The sequence below is a fragment of the Rhipicephalus microplus genome, unplaced genomic scaffold (genome assembly GCF_043290135.1).
Source record: "Rhipicephalus microplus isolate Deutch F79 unplaced genomic scaffold, USDA_Rmic scaffold_209, whole genome shotgun sequence".
NCBI classification, from domain to species: domain Eukaryota; kingdom Metazoa; phylum Arthropoda; class Arachnida; order Ixodida; family Ixodidae; genus Rhipicephalus; species Rhipicephalus microplus.
In genome coordinates this window covers 177501-191676 of record NW_027464780.1, presented here as the reverse complement: position 1 = coordinate 191676, position 14176 = coordinate 177501, and the positions used below count along the sequence as shown (strand labels likewise).

The 14176-nt window shown below is 61.6% G+C and overlaps 2 non-coding genes across 2 annotated transcripts; both read left to right on the top strand.

The window, feature by feature from the left end:
• The first annotated feature begins 9961 nt into the window (after nucleotides 1-9961).
• Nucleotides 9962-11776, top strand: LOC142792271 (small subunit ribosomal RNA). Its single transcript, XR_012890799.1, has one exon. It is a non-coding gene; the product is annotated as a small subunit ribosomal RNA (ribosomal RNA).
• Nucleotides 11777-13495: 1719 nt separating this feature from the next.
• Nucleotides 13496-13648, top strand: LOC142792257 (5.8S ribosomal RNA). The gene has a single exon (XR_012890785.1). It is a non-coding gene; the product is annotated as a 5.8S ribosomal RNA (ribosomal RNA).
• The last annotated feature ends 528 nt before the right edge of the window (nucleotides 13649-14176 follow it).

Sequence of the window (14176 nt, the reverse complement as noted above, 5' to 3'; positions counted from 1 at the left end):
GACGCGGTTTTCGCGCCGCCCCGGCTGACGCGGTTTTCGCGCCGCCCCGGCTGACGCGGTTTTTGCGTCGCCCCGGCTGACGCGGTTCGGACTTTGCACTTTTTGGCTCACCCCGGCTGGCGGCCCACTCACTCGATCGCCAGGTCTGTTTGCCCCGGTGGTTCCACCGCCAGGCTTAAGCGCGAACTTTTTTTGTTTGTTTTCTTTTGATTAAGCGCAAGCTTTTTTCTTTGTTTTCTTTTGATTAAGCGCGGGCTTTTTTCTTTGTTTTTTTTTTTGATTTCGCCCCGGCAGACGCGGTTTTTGCGCCGCCCCGGCTGACGCGGTTTTCGCGCCGCCCCGGCTGACGCAGTTCGGACTTAGCACTTTTTGGGCTGAGCCTGGCTGGCGGCCCACTCACTCAATCGCCATGTCTGTTTGCCACAGTTTTCCCGGTGGTGCCGCACCCGGGCTCGCCCCGGCTGACGCAGTTTTCGCGCCGCCCCGGCTGACGCGGTTTCGTGCCGCCCCGGCAGACGCGGTTTTCGCGCCGCCCCGGCTGACGCGGTTTCGTGCCGCCCCGGCAGACGCAGTTCGGACTTAGCACTTTTCGGCTGTGCCTGGCTGGCGGCCCACTCACTCGATCGCCATGTCTGTTTGCCACAGTTTTCCCGGTGGTGCCGCACCCGGGCTCGCCCCGGCAGACGCGTTTTTTTTTTCTTTCGCCCCGGCTGACGCAGTTTTCGCGCCGCCCCGGCTGACGCGGTTTCGTGCCGCCCCGGCAGACGCGGTTTTTTGCGCCGCCCCGGCTGACGCGGTTTTTGCCGCCCCGGCTGACGCAGTTCGGACTTAGCACTTTTCGGCTGTGCCTGGCTGGCGGCCCACTCACTCGATCGCCATGTCTGTTTGCCACAGTTTTCCCGGTGGTGCCGCACCCGGGCTCGCCCCGGCTGACGCAGTTTTCGCGCCGCCCCGGCTGACGCGGTTTCGTGCCGCCCCGGCAGACGCGGTTTTCGCGCCGCCCCGGCTGACGCAGTTCGGACTTAGCACTTTTTGGGCTGAGCCTGGCTGGCGGCCCACTCACTCGATCGCCATGTCTGTTTGCCACAGTCTTCCCGGTGGTGCCGCACCCGGGCTCGCCCCGGCAGACGCGTTTTTTTTTCTTTCGCCCCGGCAGACGTGGTTCCCCCCCCCCCTTTTCGCTCGCCCCGGCTGACGAGGTTTTCGCGCCGCCCCGGCTGACGCAGTTTTCGCGCCGCCCCGGCTGACGCGGTTTTCGCGCCGCCCCGGCTGACGCGGTTTTTGCGTCGCCCCGGCTGACACGGTTCGGACTTTGCACTTTTCGGCTGTGCCTGGCTGGCGGCCCACTCACTCGATCGCCATGTCTGTTTGCCACAGTTTTCCCGGTGGTGCCGCACCCGGGCTCGCCCCGGCTGACGCAGTTTTCGCGCCGCCCCGGCTGACGCGGTTTCGTGCCGCCCCGGCAGACGCGGTTTTCGCGCCGCCCCGGCTGACGCGGTTTCGTGCCGCCCCGGCAGACGCAGTTCGGACTTAGCACTTTTCGGCTGTGCCTGGCTGGCGGCCCACTCACTCGATCGCCATGTCTGTTTGCCACAGTTTTCCCGGTGGTGCCGCACCCGGGCTCGCCCCGGCTGACGCAGTTTTCGCGCCGCCCCGGCTGACGCGGTTTCGTGCCGCCCCGGCAGACGCGGTTTTTTGCGCCGCCCCGGCTGACGCGGTTTTTTGCCGCCCCGGCTGACGCAGTTCGGACTTGGCACTTTTCGGCTGTGCCTGGCTGGCGGCCCACTCACTCGATCGCCATGTCTGTTTGCCACAGTTTTCCCGGTGGTGCCGCACCCGGGCTCGCCCCGGCAGACGCGTTTTTTTTTTCTTTCGCCCCGGCTGACGCAGTTTTCGCGCCGCCCCGGCAGACGCGGTTTTCGCGCCGCCCCGGCAGACGCGTTTTTTTTTCTTTCGCCCCGGCAGACGTGGTTCCCCCCCCCCCTTTTCGCTCGCCCCGGCTGACGAGGTTTTCGCGCCGCCCCGGCTGACGCAGTTTTCGCGCCGCCCCGGCTGACGCGGTTTTCGCGCCGCCCCGGCTGACGCGGTTTTTGCGTCGCCCCGGCTGACACGGTTCGGACTTTGCACTTTTCGGCTGTGCCTGGCTGGCGGCCCACTCACTCGATCGCCATGTCTGTTTGCCACAGTTTTCCCGGTGGTGCCGCACCCGGGCTCGCCCCGGCAGACGCGTTTTTTTTTTCTTTCGCCCCGGCTGACGCAGTTTTCGCGCCGCCCCGGCAGACGCGGTTTTCGCGCCGCCCCGGCAGACGCGGTTTTTTGCGCCGCCCCGGCTGACGCAGTTCGGACTTGGCACTTTTTGGCTGAGCCTGGCTGGCGGCCCACTCACTCGATCGCCATGTCTGTTTGCCACAGTTTTCCCGGTGGTGCCGCACCCGGGCTCGCCCCGGCTGACGCAGTTTTCGCGCCGCCCCGGCTGACGCGGTTTCGTGCCGCCCCGGCAGACGCGGTTTTTTGCGCCGCCCCGGCTGACGCGGTTTTTTGCCGCCCCGGCTGACGCAGTTCGGACTTGGCACTTTTCGGCTGTGCCTGGCTGGCGGCCCACTCACTCGATCGCCATGTCTGTTTGCCACAGTTTTCCCGGTGGTGCCGCACCCGGGCTCGCCCCGGCAGACGCGTTTTTTTTTTTCTTTCGCCCCGGCTGACGCAGTTTTCGCGCCGCCCCGGCTGACGCGGTTTCGTGCCGCCCCGGCAGACGCGGTTTTTTGCGCCGCCCCGGCTGACGCGGTTTTTGCCGCCCCGGCTGACGCAGTTCGGACTTAGCACTTTTTGGCTGAGCCTGGCTGGTGGCCCACTCACTCGATCGCCATGTCTGTTAGCCACAGTTTTCCCGGTGGTGCCGCACCCGGGCTCGCCCCGGCTGACGCAGTTTTCGCGCCGCCCCGGCTGACGCGGTTTCGTGCCGCCCCGGCAGACGCGGTTTTCGCGCCGCCCCGGCTGACGCGGTTTTTGCCGCCCCGGCTGACGCAGTTCGGACTTAGCACTTTTCGGCTGTGCCTGGCTGGCGGCCCACTCACTCGATCGCCATGTCTGTTTGCCACAGTTTTCCCGGTGGTGCCGCACCCGGGCTCGCCCCGGCTGACGCAGTTTTCGCGCCGCCCCGGCTGACGCGGTTTCGTGCCGCCCCGGCAGACGCGGTTTTCGCGCCGCCCCGGCTGACGCGGTTTCGTGCCGCCCCGGCAGACGCGGTTTTTTGCCGCCCCAGCTGACGCAGTTCGGACTTAGCACTTTTTGGCTGAGCCTTGCTGGCGGCCCACTCACTCGATCGCCATGTCTGTTTGCCACAGTTTTCCCGGTGGTGCCGCACCCGGGCTCGCCCCGGCAGACGCGTTTTTTTTTTCTTTCGCCCCGGCTGACGCAGTTTTCGCGCCGCCCCGGCAGACGCGGTTTTCGCGCCGCCCCGGCAGACGCGGTTTTTTGCGCCGCCCCGGCTGACGCGGTTTTTTGCCGCCCCGGCTGACGCAGTTCGGACTTGGCACTTTTTGGCTGAGCCTGGCTGGCGGCCCACTCACTCGATCGCCATGTCTGTTTGCCACAGTTTTCCCGGTGGTGCCGCACCCGGGCTCGCCCCGGCTGACGCAGTTTTCGCGCCGCCCCGGCTGACGCGGTTTCGTGCCGCCCCGGCAGACGCGGTTTTTTGCGCCGCCCCGGCTGACGCGGTTTTTTGCCGCCCCGGCTGACACGGTTCGGACTTTGCACTTTTCGGCTGTGCCTGGCTGGCGGCCCACTCACTCGATCGCCATGTCTGTTTGCCACAGTTTTCCCGGTGGTGCCGCACCCGGGCTCGCCCCGGCAGACGCGTTTTTTTTTTTTTTTTCTTTCGCCCCGCCTGACGCAGTTTTCGCGCCGCCCCGGCTGACGCGGTTTCGTGCCGCCCCGGCAGACGCGGTTTTTTGCGCCGCCCCGGCTGACGTGGTTTTTGCCGCCCCGGCTGACGCAGTTCGGACTTTGCACTTTTTGGCTGAGCCTGGCTGGCGGCCCACTCACTCGATCGCCATGTCTGTTTGCCACAGTTTTCCCGGTGGTGCCGCACCCGGGCTCGCCCCGGCAGACGCGTTTTTTTTTTTCCTTCGCCCCGGCAGACGTGGTTCCCCCCCCCCCCTCCGTCTTTCTTTTTGTTTTTTTTTTTCGCCGCGGCTGAAGTGGATTTTTCGGTGCCTCGACGCCCCGGTAGTCGCGGTTTTTCCGTTTCCGCACGGCCCCGGCTGACGCTGCTCGGTCACAGTCGCCTTTTGTGGTGATTGCAGACTTCTTGAGCGCGGGTGTTTTTTTTTTTTTTGTTGTTGTTGTTGTTTTATTACGCATTCGCTCCAGCAGACGCTGTTTAGACTTTTTGTTTCCTCTTTTATCCTGCGACGAGGTGACGAGGTTTATTCGGTGCCCCGCCGCCCCGGCTGAAGTGATTTTTCCTGTCCCGTGCCGCCCCGGCTGACGCGGTTGGGACTTCGCGTTTGTTCGGCCGCCACGGGTTTTGGCGCACTCGCTCGGTTGCTTGTTGTTGCCACTTGTTGCGAACCCAGGTTTCTTGAGCGAGCGCGGGCGTTTTTTCTTCCTTTCTTTCTTTGTTCTATGTGTTAGCGAATCGGCCTTTAATATCACACGAGGACTCACAACCAACAATTTTCAGTTTGAAGTGTAAAAAATCTGCAGGTGTTGACGTAACTGACTTGCCCCGTACCCTTGAGTACATCCATGAAGTTCTCGTAGTACTACTAAATCGCATTATTCCAAGTGGAGAAATTCCCATAAACTTGCAAACCTCTACACGAAAATCGGTGCGCGTGATAAAGTTGAAAATTATCGTCCGATATCAAATGTGCCTTCTATAACACAAATTCTAGGAAAAAAAAAAAAAAAACACTTGTTCGCCGTTTTCTGCGCCGTGACTGGCAGCACTCCGGCGAAGCGAAACGGGGTCGATTCGAGCACGATATCGGCGTCTTTCGACGTGCTCGCCGGCGACCGTCGCACGAGTACGTCGCACGAGCGCGTCTGCCGGGGCGCCGTTTGCGAAGCCGACGCAAAAGTGGGAACCGCCGCTCGGATGATCGCCGCTTTCGGCAGAGTGAGTGTTGGCACTCCGGGGAAGCGAAACAGCGTGAATGCGCCCACGAAATCGGCGTATTTTGAAGTGCCCGCCGGCGACCGTCGCACGAGTACGGTAAACCGCGTCAGCCGGGGCGTAGTTCGGGACGCCGACGAAAAAGTGGGAAGCGCAACTCGGATCTTCGCCGTTTTTGCAGGAGTGAGTGGCGGCCCTCCTGCGAGACCAAGAAGCATCGATTCGTGCACGAATTCGGCGCCTTTCGACGTGATCGCCGGCGACCGTCGCTCGAGTAGGGCAAACCGCGTCTGCCGGGGCGGGCTTCGGGACGCCGATGCGAAAGTGGGAAACGCTGCTCGGATGTTCGCCGTTTTTGGCCGAGTGAGTGCTGGCACACGGGCGAAGCCAAACGGGGCCGATTACGGCACGATATCGGCGTCTTTCGACGTGCCCGCCGGCGACCGTCGCACGAGTACGGTAAACCGCGTCAGCCCGGGCGGAGTTCGGGACGCCGATGCGAAAGTGGAGAACGCCGCTCGGATCTTCGCCGTTTTTGGAGGAGTGAGTGGCGGCACTCCGGAGAAGCCAAGGAGCGCCAATTAGCGCACGATATCGGCGTCTTTCGACGCGCTCGCCGGCGACCGTCGCACGAGTAGGGCAAACCGCGTCTGCCGGGGCGGGGTTTACGACGCCGACGCAAAAGTGGGAACCGCCGCTCGGATGTTGGCCGTTTTTGGCAGAGTGAGTGCTGGCACTCCGGCGACGCGAAAGAGCGCGAATGCGCCCACGAAAGTGGCGTATTTGGACGTGCGTGACGGCGACCGCTGCAGGAGTACGAAAAACCACGTCAGCCGGGGCGAGCGACACACGGCGGTCTGGGTGCTTATCGCTGCTATTATAGGGGCACCCCGGCAGACGCAGAAAAAAAAAAAAATTTTCGACCTTCTTTTTTGCTGGTCGAGCTCGGGTAACCCAGGTCGCAATGGGAGCCGCGCACGAAAGCGGCGTCGCGAGACGCGTTCGCGGTCGCTAGTCGCACGAGCTCGGCAACCGCGTCAGCCGGCGCGGAGTTCGGGATGCCGACGGCTAAGTGGGTACCGCTGCTCGGATGTTCGCCGTTTTTGGCCGAGTGAGTGCTGGCACTCCGGTGAAGCCAAGGAGCGCCAATTCGTGCACGATATCGGCGTCTTTCGACGTGCCCGCCGGCCACCGCCGCACGAGTACGGCAAACCGCGTCTGCCGGGGCGGGGTTCGCGACGCGTACGCAATAGTGGGAACCGTCGCTCGGATGTTCGTCGTCTTTGGCCGAGCGAGTGCTGGCACTCCGGCGAAGCGAAACGGGGCCGATTCGGGCACGATATCGGCGTATTTCGACGTGCTCGCCGGCGACCGTCGCACGAGTACGGCAAAGCGCGTCTGCCGGGGCGAGGTTTGCGACGCCGACGAAAAAGTGGGAAGCGCCGCTCGGATCTTCGCCGTTTTTGCAGGAGTGAGTGGCGGCCCTCCTGCGAGACCAAGAAGCATCGACTCGCGCACGATATCGGTGTCTTTCGACGTGCCCGCCGGCCACCGCCGCACGAGTACGGCAAACCGCGTATGCCGGGGCGGGGTTGGCGACGCCGACGCAAAAGTGGGAACCGCCACTAGGATGTTCGCCGTTTTTGGCAGAGTGAGTGCTGGCACTCCGGCGAAGCGAAAGAGCGCGAATGCGCCCACGAAAGTGGCGTGTTTGGACGTGCTTGACGACGACCACCGCAGGAAAACGAAAAACCACGTCAGCCGGGGCGAGCGACCCATGGCGGTCTGGGTGCTTATCGCTGCTATTATAGGGGCACCCCGGCAGACGCAAAAAAAAAAAAAAAAATTTTTTCGACATTCTTTTTTGCTCGTCGACCTCGGGTGACCCAGGTCGCAGTGGGAGCCGCGCACGAAAGCGGCGTCGCGAGACGGCTTCGCGGTCGCTAGTCGCACGAGCTCGGCAACCGCGTCTGCCGGGGCGGAGTTCGGGACGCCGACGGCTAAGTGGGAACCGCCGCTCGGATGTTCGCCGTTTGTGGCCGAGTGAGTGCTGGCACTCCGGCGAAGCCAAACGGGGCCGATTCCGGCACGATATCGGCGTCTTTCTACGTGCTCGCCGGCGACCGTCGCACGAGTACGGCAAAGTGCGTCTGCCGGGGCGGGGTTTGCGACGCGTACGCAATAGTGAGAACCGTCGCTCGGATGTTCGTCGTCTTTCGCCGAGCCAGTGCTGGCAATCCGGCGAAGCCGAACGGAGCCGATTCGGGCACGATATCGGCGTCTTTCCACGTGCTCGCCGGCGACCGTCGCACGAGTACGGTAAACCGCGTCAGCCGGGGCGGAGTTCGGGACGCCGATGCGAAAGTGGGAAGCGCCGCTCGGATCTTCGCCGTTTTTGGAGGAGTCAGTGGCGGCACTCCGGTGAAGCCAAGGTGCGCCAATTCGCGCACGATATCGGCGTCTTTCGACGTGCCCGCCGGCCACCGTCGCACGAGTACGGCAAACCTCGTCTGCCGGGGCGGGGTTTGCGACGCCGACGCAAAAGTGGGAACCGCCGCTCGGATGTTCGCCGTTTTTGGCAGAGTGAGTGCTGGCACTCCGGCGAAGCGAAAGAGCGCGAATGCGCCCACGAAAGTGGCGTGTTTGGACGTGCTTGACGACGACCACCGCAGGAAAACGAAAAACCACGTCAGCCGGGGCGAGCGACCCATGGCGGTCTGGGTGCTTATCGCTGCTATTATAGGGGCACCCCGGCAGACGCAAAAAAAAAAAAATTTTTTTCGACATTCTTTTTTGCTCGTCGACCTCGGGTGACCCAGGTCGCAGTGGGAGCCGCGCACGAAAGCGGCGTCGCGAGACGGCTTCGCGGTCGCTAGTCGCACGAGCTCGGCAACCGCGTCTGCCGGGGCGGAGTTCGGGACGCCGACGGCTAAGTGGGAACCGCCGCTCGGATGTTCGCCGTTTGTGGCCGAGTGAGTGCTGGCACTCCGGCGAAGCCAAACGGGGCCGATTCCGGCACGATATCGGCGTCTTTCTACGTGCTCGCCGGCGACCGTCGCACGAGTACGGCAAAGTGCGTCTGCCGGGGCGGGGTTTGCGACGCGTACGCAATAGTGAGAACCGTCGCTCGGATGTTCGTCGTCTTTCGCCGAGCCAGTGCTGGCACTCCGGCGAAGCCGAACGGAGCCGATTCGGGCACGATATCGGCGTCTTTCCACGTGCTCGCCGGCGACCGTCGCACGAGTACGGTAAACCGCGTCAGCCGGGGCGGAGTTCGGGACGCCGATGCGAAAGTGGGAAGCGCCGCTCGGATCTTCGCCGTTTTTGGAGGAGTCAGTGGCGGCACTCCGGTGAAGCCAAGGTGCGCCAATTCGCGCACGATATCGGCGTCTTTCGACGTGCCCGCCGGCCACCGTCGCACGAGTACGGCAAACCTCGTCTGCCGGGGCGGGGTTTGCGACGCCGACGCAAAAGTGGGAACCGCCGCTCGGATGTTCGCCGTTTTTGGCAGAGTGAGTGCTGGCACTCCGGCGAAGCGAAAGAGCGTGAATGCGCCCACGAAAGTAGCGTATTTAGACGTGCTTGACGGCGACCGCCGCAGGAGTACGAAAAACCACGTCAGCCGGGGCGAGCGACCCACGGCGGTCTGGGTGCTTATCGCTGCTATTATAGGGGCACCCCGGCAGACGCAGAAAGAAAAAAAAAAATGGGGACATGGCGTGCGTCACCGTGCGGCTTCGCAGCGTTGCCGAAGTCGCCGAGCCCTTCGACTGAGCCGAACGGCGGACAGGGAACGTTGGTCGGCCGTTCTAACCTGTCGGTGCCACGCCGAGACGTCGTTAAGGAAAACCGCGTCGTGGGCCTCTACGACGCCGTCGAGTCGTTGTACGTTTGGTGTCCAGCGTGTCGGCGGCGAGTAGCGGACACGTCGTTCACGACTTCGGTCTTTCGCAGTCGACGCGAACTTGCGGAGAGTCGTGGTGCCTCACGTTTTCGGCAGAAACCGCGGCGGAATTTTCCCGTGCGTGCGCGCACGACCTCGGTGCTGTGCCGTCAGCGTAGTGTTGCACAAACTCGTGGCCTACCCAAGGTGCGGTACGTTTGCGGCCGTATCCTCGGTGGGAATTTCGTGAGTAGGGTCGCAAATTCTACGACCTCGGCGGGTTTGAGAGCGACGTAGACTTGTGGCACGCTCAACATGCCACACGTTTCGGGGCACACCCGCGGTGAAATTTTCTCGAGTACGCTCGTATTAGGGCCCAAGGAGGTCTGGGTACTTATCGCTGCTATTATGTGGGGGTTCTCGTGAGCGGCGTACGCGAAAGCGACCGGGTGTCTGATATGCGGCGGGCTTCGGCCTCGTCAAGCGTGTCCTCGGGTCTGCTCCAGGGGAATCCACGGCAGTCGTCTGCAGCCTCATCCGCTTGATGCGTTAGGGGCTGGTTGTCGGACGGTGCCGTTTTACCACGATATCGAGGTGTGTTCCGTGTCGTCCTCGGGCGATTCAGATGCGAAAGCGCCGAAGACGCGGGCGTGACCCGTCGTCTGGCGGCTTTGCAGTCTCGGCTCCGTTGCTAGTTCCGGCCGGTCCACCGACAGTGCAGCGGGCTTGGGCAACCCGCACGGCGCGACCGAGTCGATGCAACGAAAAAGAGCGAGCATGAACGTGCTTCTTGCCGCACGGCTCCCACTCGTCTTTCGGGAAGGTTGTGCCGTAGCGAGCTCGAACGCCGTCATCTCGGAGTGCAAAATAAGCGTGTTGGGGCGCCTGAAGGTGGCCTCCGCCGCACACAGACTGCGTCCGGCCCGCCGAGGGCGAGGACGGACGCGCAGTCGAACGATTACCTGGTTGATCCTGCCAGTAATCATATGCTTGTCTCAAAGATTAAGCCATGCATGTCTAAGTACATGCCGAAATAAGGCGAAACCGCGAATGGCTCATTAAATCAGTTATGGTTCCTTAGATCGTTTCTTCCTACTTGGATAACTGTGGCAATTCTAGAGCTAATACATGCAGTGAGCCTGGAGCCCTTTGGGTAACGGGTGCTTTTATTAGACCAAGATCGATCGGGTTTCGGCCCGTATTGTGTGGTGACTCTGGATAACTTTGTGCTGATCGCATGGCCACGAGCCGGCGACGTTTCTTTCAAGTGTCTGCCTTATCAACTTTCGATGGTAGGTTACTTGCTTACCATGGTTGTTACGGGTAACGGAGAATCAGGGTTCGATTCCGGAGAGGGAGCCTGAGAAACGGCTACCACATCCAAGGAAGGCAGCAGGCGCGCAAATTACCCACTCCCGGCACGGGGAGGTAGTGACGAAAAATAACAATACGGGACTCTTTTGAGGCCCCGTAATTGAAATGAGTACACTCTAAATCCTTTAACGAGGATCAATTGGAGGGCAAGTCTGGTGCCAGCAGCCGCGGTAATTCCAGCTCCAATAGCGTATACTAAAGCTGCTGCGGTTAAAAAGCTCGTAGTTGGATCTCAGTTCCAGACGAGTAGTGCATCTACCCGATGCGACGGCTCGGACTGAACATCATGCCGGTTCTTTCTTGGTGCACTTCATTGTGTGCCTCGAGATGGCCGGTGCTTTTACTTTGAAAAAATTAGAGTGCTCAACGCAGGCGAGTCGCCTGAATAAACTTGCATGGAATAATAGAACAAGACCTCGTTTCTGTTCTGTTGGTTTTTGGAATACGAGGTAATGATTAAGAGGGACGGACGGGGGCATTCGTATTGCGGCGCTAGAGGTGAAATTCTTGGACCGTCGCAAGACGAACTACTGCGAAAGCATTTGCCAAGAATGTTTTCATTGATCAAGAACGAAAGTCAGAGGTTCGAAGGCGATCAGATACCGCCCTAGTTCTGACCATAAACGATGCCAACCAGCGATCCGCCTGAGTTACTCAAATGACTCGGCGGGCAGCTTCCGGGAAACCAAAGTATTTGGGTTCCGGGGGAAGTATGGTTGCAAAGCTGAAACTTAAAGGAATTGACGGAAGGGCACCACCAGGAGTGGAGCCTGCGGCTTAATTTGACTCAACACGGGAAAACTTACCCGGCCCGGACACTGGGAGGATTGACAGATTGAGAGCTCTTTCTTGATTCGGTGGATGGTGGTGCATGGCCGTTCTTAGTTGGTGGAGCGATTTGTCTGGTTAATTCCGATAACGAACGAGACTCTAGCCTATTAAATAGGTGCGGGGTTCCCAGCACCTTACAACCTTCTTAGAGGGACAAGCGGCTCCTAGCCGCACGAAACAGAGCAATAACAGGTCTGTGATGCCCTTAGATGTCCGGGGCCGCACGCGCGCTACACTGAAGGAAGCAGCGTGTCTTTATCCCTGTCTGAAAAGACTGGGTAACCCGTGGAACTTCTTTCGTGATTGGGATAGGGGCTTGCAATTGTTCCCCTTGAACGAGGAATTCCCAGTAAGCGCGAGTCATAAGCTCGCGTTGATTACGTCCCTGCCCTTTGTACACACCGCCCGTCGCTACTACCGATTGAATGATTTAGTGAGGTCTTCGGACCGATGTCCGGCGCGGCCTTTCGGTTGCGCCGGTCTGTTGGAAAGATGACCAAACTTGATCATTTAGAGGAAGTAAAAGTCGTAACAAGGTTTCCGTAGGTGAACCTGCGGAAGGATCATTAACGGATTGTGAAGGGTGAGCGCCTCAGCTGCGTCTGCGCCCGACACTTTCTGCCGCTGACCCCGTTTGGACGCGGGGTCGGCTTTTCCCCACGGGGCTGCCTGAATGTGGAGCGGCACCCCGTGACAAATTGTTGCGCCCAGCGGACGCCAACACCGCGACCTTGGACGGTCGGCCAGGTGGCGGACGCGGGTACAAACGGCGCAACGCACTCATAGGTCGGCTTTCGACCCGCCACTGCACCGTGGCTCGAAGCGCTCGAAATGCGCGACCCGACCGCTGCGGGACCGCCTAGTACTGTAAACAGGAGCGGCGGAGCGCGAACGGCGAGTCGTGGTTACGTCGGTAGAAGGCGAGGCTGCGCGTTCCCGAAACGCCAGCCGAGTGCCCTCCCGACCGTTCGAGCGTGCAAGAACGAGACCCGACAATCGCGCGGCGACTGCCAAGTACGAGAGGAACGGCACAAGCGTCGGCGGTCGGTCAAGGAACTGGCGATGTGACGGGTCCGCTGTGCACCAGTGCATACCGTCCCGCCGTCCGCGGCAAGCGCCTCCGCGTCCTCGGGTGACGGAGGCTGCCGGTCGGTTCTTGCAGGCGAGGGATCTCGCTGGCACCGGTTCGCGTTGACGCGCGGCCGGTCATGGCACGGCGATGCGACGGCCGAGGTGCGCAGTACTCGATGGAGGAACCGCACGCTCCGATGACCGTCCCGCCCTCCGCGGCGTATGCGTACCGACCGTAATGGTTGCAGCAGCGCCGGCCGGCTTTTGAATTCGCCACACGAAACACGGTGCGAGATCGCGGTTAGGGGAGCGTCGACGTTGCCAGGCGTTTTGCTTGCTGCCGAGGGAAAGGCGGCACGGCCACGTCGCGCTCGTCGCGATTAGCGGGTCTGCGCGCTTTGGGAAGGTGCCGCAACGACTTGCCGAAAGAGGAAGCACGGAAGAACGAGGGACTTGGACGTCCCGACAATTGAACGCACTTGCGGCCAGGCCCTTGCTGGCTTCGTTCTTCCGCCTCGAGTAGGCTCGTACGCGGCTCCGGCGCCGAAAGTGGTCCTTGGCACCGACTTCGGTGGACGTGGGAAGTGCCGCGCAAGTACGGCGCGCCTGGCTCCACCTGTTGGCTAAAGTAGGCAGCCGGATCGGCATTTTGGTGTGCGGTGGCAAACCGTGGATGCGAAAAAAGCTTGTGCGATTTCGTGGAACAAAAAGCGGGGGTCCCCCTTTTTATGCGGAGGAGACCGACCCGCCCGCCGTGGTGAACCGCGACGCCACGGTAAAAACGGGAGAGGCTTGTCGATGGGACCGTGCATCCCGCGCTCCACGGAGGCCGGGAGGCGGCCGCCCGAGGAAATGTGTAGCCGTCGAGGCCCGCATCTGCGTGCACTCTTATCCAAATGGGTGTACCGCAGGCATTTTCTGGTTAGGCGGGCCAATGAGAGCGAGCACACAACGATACCTACGGGTCCGGCTTGGAGAACCGGCTTTGACGCCTCCCGAGTATTTATAGAGGGGTGGACCACGAAAGCACTCGCAAGTAGCGGAAGCGAAACGCCGTCCGAAACACACCGTTTGCTCGATTTGCGGCAGCCGAAAAAGGCGCGGCAGAGTTTTGGAGTCCAAGCGTGCGCTGAAAAGCGCCCTTCTTGGCCACTGTTTGGCCGAGTGCCAGAAACGTTTGGTTTTGACTGTACGGAATTGAACAAACACTTTTTCACGACTCTAAGCGGTGGATCACTCGGTTCTCGGGTCGATGAAGAACGCAGCCAGCTGCGAGACTTGGTGTGAATTGCAGGACACACTGAGCACTGATTCTTTGAACGCACATTGCGGCCTTGGGTCTTCCCTTGGCTTCGTCTGTCTGAGGGTCGGATCACATATCAAGAGAGCCTTCGGCGCACAAGGGAACGTGAGCCGTCGACTCGTTTTGACCGCGTCGGCAACACGGACAGCACGCTGAACACCTCACAGCGAGCGCCAACAGCGGCCACTCAAGGGCGAGACGGTGGCGACCGTCGTGCCAGAGCCCAACCGAAACGGGGGCGACCGACTGCATTGAGGATGTGGCACCTCGTTGAGACCGCCGCAGGACTTCGAGTCGGAAGGAAGCCTGCAGGGAAAGTGCGGTCGAGGTTGCGTACTCCTCTCTGCGACCGGGCGCGCAAGAGCTGCGAGAGCCACGGACGCGCAACTTTAACGCACGGTAAACACGAGGAGCGAAAGCCGGCCAGCAAAGCTTCTCCAGCCGTGCGCAAAGTGCGCGAGATCGCAGCCTTGCGTTGCGCTTGTTGCCCTCGAAGTAAGCAGGGTGTCCCGTAGACCGGGCGCTCGAACACGCTGCGGGGCCGTGCCTCCTCCAGGCTTTGCCGCGCGAACAGGGAACGTTCGCGCGCAAAGCG